Here is a 6972-nt window from a genome sequence, read left to right as displayed (position 1 = left end):
CTTTGAAATGGAAATGTGGCCTTTCTGGGGCTATACAGAACCAGGATTCTCCTGTTTGTCATTCTGTGCAGGCTGGGGTTTGACAGCTCAGTGTCTATCCAAACATTATCACCCCATTCCCCTTGTTCTGTTTGGTGGTTAACATCCTATGGCCAATGCAGATCAGCCCTCCTAGAACTATGCACAGGTCCATAACATTTAAGAGATCTTTTTGTTGCAGATCCAATCTGTAGCTACACGATAAAAAAAGTGACTTTTATCTGGTATAAAATCACTTTTAATTACTGATGTATGTTCTGATCAGTCAGAAATGCCATCCTGAGACAGCTCTAAGTCCAGGCAATTAAACAGACTTATCCAGGAGTATATCTTTGAAGTGACATCTAACATACAGCAACTGAAGTATAAAAGATGAAAAAAATGGTATTGGAGCTAAAATGAAACCTTCAATTTTTTTAGTACATCAAAGACAGTCCTTAACCCAAGATGTAAGACGTGTACACAGCTATAAACCAATTTAATTCAGCTAATAGCTTTTTTAATTTGTAAGGCTTTTTTTTTTCTTTTTGGTAAGCTTTTATGCTCATCAACTTCAACAATATTATCACTGGATAGGAAAGACTATCATTTTGAACACCCCGAGCTAGAAATTCACGGGCTCCATTTTTCAAGCATGGAGTTACTTTCAGCTTGCCTGTGTCTGTTGAAATCAAAGTGAGTATGTCGCGATTTTGGTGTACCCACCTCATTTCCCTGATTACAGGATTGGTTGGAGCAGCTACCTTGTTGTTCCCATGCTGTACCTCTGATCTCAAAGCTGCCCGTCGCCTCTGTGCATAGCAGGAGGGCCTGGCAGTGTTGTTTGCCAATCATGTGATCCAGGCAGTCTGCTCCTTTTTCAGCTCACTGCCTGTTAAAGAGAAATCATGGCTGATGGAAAATCATTGTTGCATGTTTCAAGGATGGTTCACAAGGCACAGGGGAGGTCCCCCAGTTCAGTAATGCTGCTCCAGAGGCTCGGAAACCTTTGTCGATTGTTGTAAAAACCCATCTGATTCACCCATGTCCTTTAGGTGAGGAGATCTTCGGAGTTCACCTGGTCTAGCCTACATGTGATCCAGACCCACAGCAATGTGGTTGACTCTTAAATCACCTCTGAAATCGCCTAGCAAGCCACTCAGTCCTAACAAACTGGTACAAAGTCAATAAAATGGAATGAAACCAGACCGGCCACATGGCACCAACATAGGCACCGGAAAAGACAACAGCAAACCCAGGCCTGTTGACCCTGCAAAGTCCTCCTTACTAACATCTGGCGGCATGTGCTAAAATTGGGAGAGCTGCCTCACAGGCTAGTCAAGCAACAGCCTAACATAGTCATATGTTACAGAATCATACCTTACAGATTATGTCCCAGCCAAGTCCATCAGCATCCCTGGGTATATCCTGTCCCACCAGCAGGACAGACCCAGCAGAGGTGATGACACAGTAGTACAGTCGGGAAGGAGTTGTCCTGGGAGTCCTCAACATCGATCTCGGCCCCCATGAAGTCTCATGGCATCAGGTCAAACATGGGCTAGGAAACTCCTGCTGCACGCCCACCGCCCTCCACAGCTGATAAGTCAGTACTGTTCCATGCTGAACACCACTTTGAGGAAACACTGAGGGAGGTAAGGGTGCAGAATGTACTCTGTGTGGGAATGCCCAAAAAGGGACACAAGGTTGTCACTCACCATAACCCTGAATAGTGTCTCCTGTGCCAGATGCCATGGGAAGCATTACTTACAAACCACCATCTCTTCCAGGGAACTAAGTGACGGATTTTTTTATTTTTTATTCATTTACGGGATGTGAGCATCGCTGGCTAAGCCTGTGAGAAGGTGGTGGTGAGCTGCCTTCTTCAACTGCTGCAGTGCATGTGGTGTAGATGCGCCCACAGTGCTGTTAGGAAGGATTTTGACCCAGCGACAGTGAAGGAACGGTGATATATTTCCAAGTCAGGATGGTGGTCAGGATCTGTAAGGTATGATTCTGTGAGGATGACTTGTAGGGCAACTTCCAGTTGGTGGTGTTCCCATCTATCTGCTGCCCTTGTCCTTCTAGATGGTAATGGTTGTGGGTTTGGAAGGTACTGTCTGAGGATCCTTGGTGAATTCCCGCAGTGCATCTTGTAGATGGTACACACTGCTACTACTGTGCATCGGAGGTGGAGGGAGTGAATGTTTGTGGATGTGAAGCCAATCAAGCGGCTGCTTTGTCCTGGACAGTGTCAAGCCTCTTGAGTGTTGATGGAGTTGTACTCATCCAGGCAATTGGGGAATATTCCATCACATTCTTGACTTGTGCCTTGTAGATGGTGGACAGGCTTTGGGGAGTCAGGAGGTGAGTTACTCATTGCACGATTCCTAGCCCCCGACCCACTCTTGTAGTCACAGTGGCTATGGCTATGGCTAGTTGAAATGGCAAGCGACAGAGAGGTCTGGGTCATGCTTGTGGACAGTTTGCTATTTCAACACACCACCCTGCTGTCATGCCCACATGTCTGTCCTTGGCCTGTTGCATTGCTCCAGTGAAGCTCAATGCAAACTGGAGGAACAACACCTCATCCTCCAACTAGGCACATTACAGCCTTCCGGACTGAATATTGAGTTCAACAACTTTTGATCATGAACTCTCTCCTCCATCCCCACCCCCTTTCTAATCCCTCTTTTTCCAATAATTTATATATATATTTCTTTTCCCACCTATTTCCATTATTTTTAAATGTATTTCCATCCATTGTTTTATCTCAACCTTTTAGCCTATTTCAATCCCTCCCCCCACTCCACCCCCACTAGGTCTATCTGCACTTTGCTTGTCCTACTTTCTACCCTTAATGTCACCATTAGCACATTTCTTAGATAATATCACCACCGTCAACACCTCTTTGTCCTTTTGTCTATGACATCTTTTGGTTATCTCCACTTATCACTGGCCCTCTATCCAGCTCTACCTGTCCCACCCCCCCTTAAACCAGTTTATATTTCGCCTCTTTTCTATTTTTCCTTAGTTCTGATCAAGAGTCATTCAGACTCAAAATGTTAACTGTGTTCCTCTCCGCAGATGCTGTTAAACCTACTGAGTTTTTCCAGGTATTTTCGTTTTTGTTTTGGATTTCCAGCATCCGCAGTTTTTTGCTTTTAATTCACTTTGGAATGTTCTCCCAAACGATGCTTTCTCTCAGACGCCTTCGAGAAGAGTCCACCTCCAGGGTTTTGAATTCCTCTTCCATTGTTCCTCTCCCTTGGATCGCCACGTACATTTGCCTTCCACGCACTCTCTCTCAGATCCTCAGCCCTGCCAACAGAACACTACTGCTTCACGTGCCCATAGTAAGTAGTCTCCAATCTTTGGTTGTCTCCTTGAATCTTCTGGTTTCTCGCAAGCCTATTATGCTTTTAGTCTGTTTGCTGCAGTTTTTGTGCTTTAAGCTTGGAGGCTTCCTCTGCTTCTCACCCTTAACTACACATAACAGGACCTTTTCCAGATTCCTATTCTTTTCTTCTGACTAGAAGGTCTTCTTGGGACTATTTTTTTGTCCCACTCCCTGTTTTCTGGAACCTTCTCCTGGTCTTATGGGAAATCTGCTCCCTCTGCTGTGTCCAACCTCTCCTGGCTCCTGGCTTCAACTAAAGTAAAATTGTTTTCTGTTTCTCCCTGTTTCTCTGTGGGCCCCTTGTTGCTTAGCAACAGTCCAGTTTTTTCTACCTTGTGTTTGTTTTAACTCCCCTTCAAGAATCATAAAATCTCATTAGAATATAGGCATCTTTTAAAGTGAAACCAAACCTCAAGCTCCCCCCTTTCTTAATGCACCAATACAAAAACACAAATTAAACTTAAAGATCTACCTCACTACTGAAACACACAAATACGCATATAACTTACTTAAAACTATTTCTAGCCCCTAACAGTCAGATGAGGACCTCAATCAGACAGCATACAGGAGAACGCTAATGGTGATGCACACTGAGACACTGGGTGCCAGGCAACTTATATTTATATAACATATAATGAAATGTCCCAAGATGCTTCGCAGAAGCATTATAAAACTAAGTATGACACCAAGCACATATGGAGATATTAAGTCGGATACAAAAAAATTGGTTAAATAGGTGTGTTTTAAGGAGTGTCTTAAATAAGAAAAGCAATACGAAGAAGAGGAGAGGTGGAGGTTTGGTACTCCAGAGTGTGGGGCCTTGGAAATCAAAGACATGGTCTTCAATGATGAAACAATTAAAATTGGGGATGCTTACAAGACCAAAATTTAAGGAGTGCAGAGATATTGGAGAGTGTGGGGCTGGAGGAGATTACAGAGCTAGAGAGGGGCAATGCCATGGAGGCATTTGAAAACAAGGATACGAATCTTAAAATCAATATGTTGCTTGACTGGAAGCCAATGTTGGTCAGTGAGGTGTGCTGGAGGAACAGGACTTGGTGCAAATTAAGGAATGGGCAGCGGAGTTTTGGATGGTCTCAAGTTTACAGATGACAAAATTTGGGAGACCAGCCAGTAATACATTAGAATCAGCCTTCTATCGCTGTCCAGGAACGTAGAGGAGACCAGCTCCAAAGTGACAGAGGGCATCATGCAGAGCTTGGAGCCCATACTTTCCACCATGAAAATGACGGACACCTCCGTGACAGCACTACCTGAACAGCCTATAAATAACATCTGCTGGCCATTGCCTTCGCTTCCAATGCAGCTCAGGTGAATGCCTCCCAAAGGTGTTGGAGGCGGTTCAGAGGAGATTTACTAGGTTGATATTTGGAATGAGTGGGTTGTCTTATGAGGAAAGATTGGACAGACTGAGCTTGCTTCCACTGGAGTTTAGAAGAGTGAGGGGTGATTCGATTGAAGTATATAAGATCCTGAATGGTCTTGACAAGGTGGACGTGGAAAGAATGTTTCCTCTTGTGGGTGAGTCCAAAGCTAGGGGGCACTGTATTAAAATTAGGGGTTGCCCTTTTAGGACAGAGATGACGAGAATTTTTTTCTTTCAGAGGGTTGTGTGACTTTGGAACTCTCTGCCTCAGAAGGTGGCAAAGGCGGGGTCATTGAATATTTTTAAGTGGATGTAAGGGAATCAAAGGCTATCAGGGTTGGATGGGAATGTGGAATTCGAAACACAAGCAGATCAGCCATGATTTTAATGAATGACATAGCAGTCTCGTGGGGCTGATTGGCCTACTTCTACTCCTATTTCATATGTTCATGTCTAGTGCTGCAATGGAAGTTTAGTTGGAGGCTATGAGATCCTTCATTTCTGCCATGCAGGCCCAGACTGCTGCCATCATGTCTGTGGTTGTCAATGTTCAATGAAGCATGTAGGCTTTCAGAGCAGTCCAGCAATTTGTGCTTGAGCTGATTACTTGGAATGCTGAACGTACTGACCCTTGGGAATGGCAGTGACTCCTTGGAGGGTGAACCTGCTGGCTTCTCTCAGGATGACAGCATTCGTCCTCCCACCACTGCTATACTCCACCAGTTCCATTGGTGTGGCCTGTCAGCTAGTCCAGACTGCTGCTACCCTTGCCAAATTGGTGCAGCCTGAAGCTGGGCCCTCAAGGCCCAGAGCTTTCTCAGAGTCATACTACAAGACTACCTGCGTTCTCTTCAGTGAAAGTCAGCAGCCTTTCACCAGCTATGCCACAGGGACCGGGGTAGCGTTGTGTAGGAGCACTAGGCCAGACAAAAGCACCCACAAGAAGGACACTAAGGGAATTCACAAGAGTGATTAGTTCATTGCAGTTTGCATAACTGAATGTGTTGTTGGATAAGGATGTCTTATAAGGATAAGCTGAATGTTTTTATTGGTGGCTCTTTTTGCTGATTGTTGACCAAGGTGACATTATGATTGGTGGGTCCATGTTGGGATGGGGAAGTTGTTTGAAGTGGAAATGGGGTTCCACAATCCAGTGTGGCATGAGGTCCAGGATGCATCCTCCCTGCCTCCTCCAGTTCCTCCTCCTCCTCTTCCTTCCCTTCTCATAGGTCTTGGCCTCACTGTACTCTCTATCCAATTCCTTGGTGCTTGTTGCAGACCCAGAGGCATTGAGAGAAATGCCCCCATACCTGGGTCAGTGAATTCTGCTGCTGTGGCCTGGATCTCATTGAGATCAGGTGAACCGTCCCTGCCAGCTCAGGAAAAAAAAATTGGTTGCAATCTACAACCAACTCTTTGTATCATTTCCATGGCCATGGATTCATTGCAGGCCTCCTTCCACATCAGCTTAGTGCCTTTGCTCAAAAGTTTGGCCTCAATTTTATTGTTCTTTAGGCCTCCAATGAATGTCTCTTTAAGGTCGATTTCTAAGTTTGCGCCGTACCCACTTTCACGAGTTTCTTTAATTCGAGAATTTAATCTGCTAATGTTTCTTTTCATGGAATGCAACATTCAGGGCAATCCCATTCTTAGTCATGCTATAATATGAGTCCATAATCTAATTAATTTCAGAATAGTCCATAGCACTGGAATCTCATGGGCAACATTGGTTAGACACCACCTCAAAAGAATTTGGCCACATCATTGTGAGGAAAACATTTACTTTATCCTCATCTCCTATTTTATCACTCTCAACTAAATTTGTGACCTGTGTTCAGAATTGCACCATTCCTCGATTGTCCCCAGATAGGCCTTCAGTGCCATTTTTCAATTATGTACCATGCTGACTCACTGCACACCTGAATATGATGTGCACACATGGAGCAATCTATCAAATGACTCAAATTTCCTCAAAATCAACTTTAGGAGTGCCCAAAATGTGCCACAATGTTCTTCAGTCCTGAATTTCTCAAATAAAATTTAAACAAGAATTCCATCCCAGCCTTGTGATCACCTAACAGCACTGAGCAGAACTCACCATGTGGATTCACCGTAAGCAGCCATTATCGAACAACATTATTTACACCCCCCAACAGAGAGGGCAGCAGAG

Source organism: Carcharodon carcharias, chromosome 1, assembly GCF_017639515.1.
Source record: "Carcharodon carcharias isolate sCarCar2 chromosome 1, sCarCar2.pri, whole genome shotgun sequence".
Classification (NCBI taxonomy): domain Eukaryota; kingdom Metazoa; phylum Chordata; class Chondrichthyes; order Lamniformes; family Lamnidae; genus Carcharodon; species Carcharodon carcharias.
Note: the sequence above shows the minus strand (reverse complement) of the source record.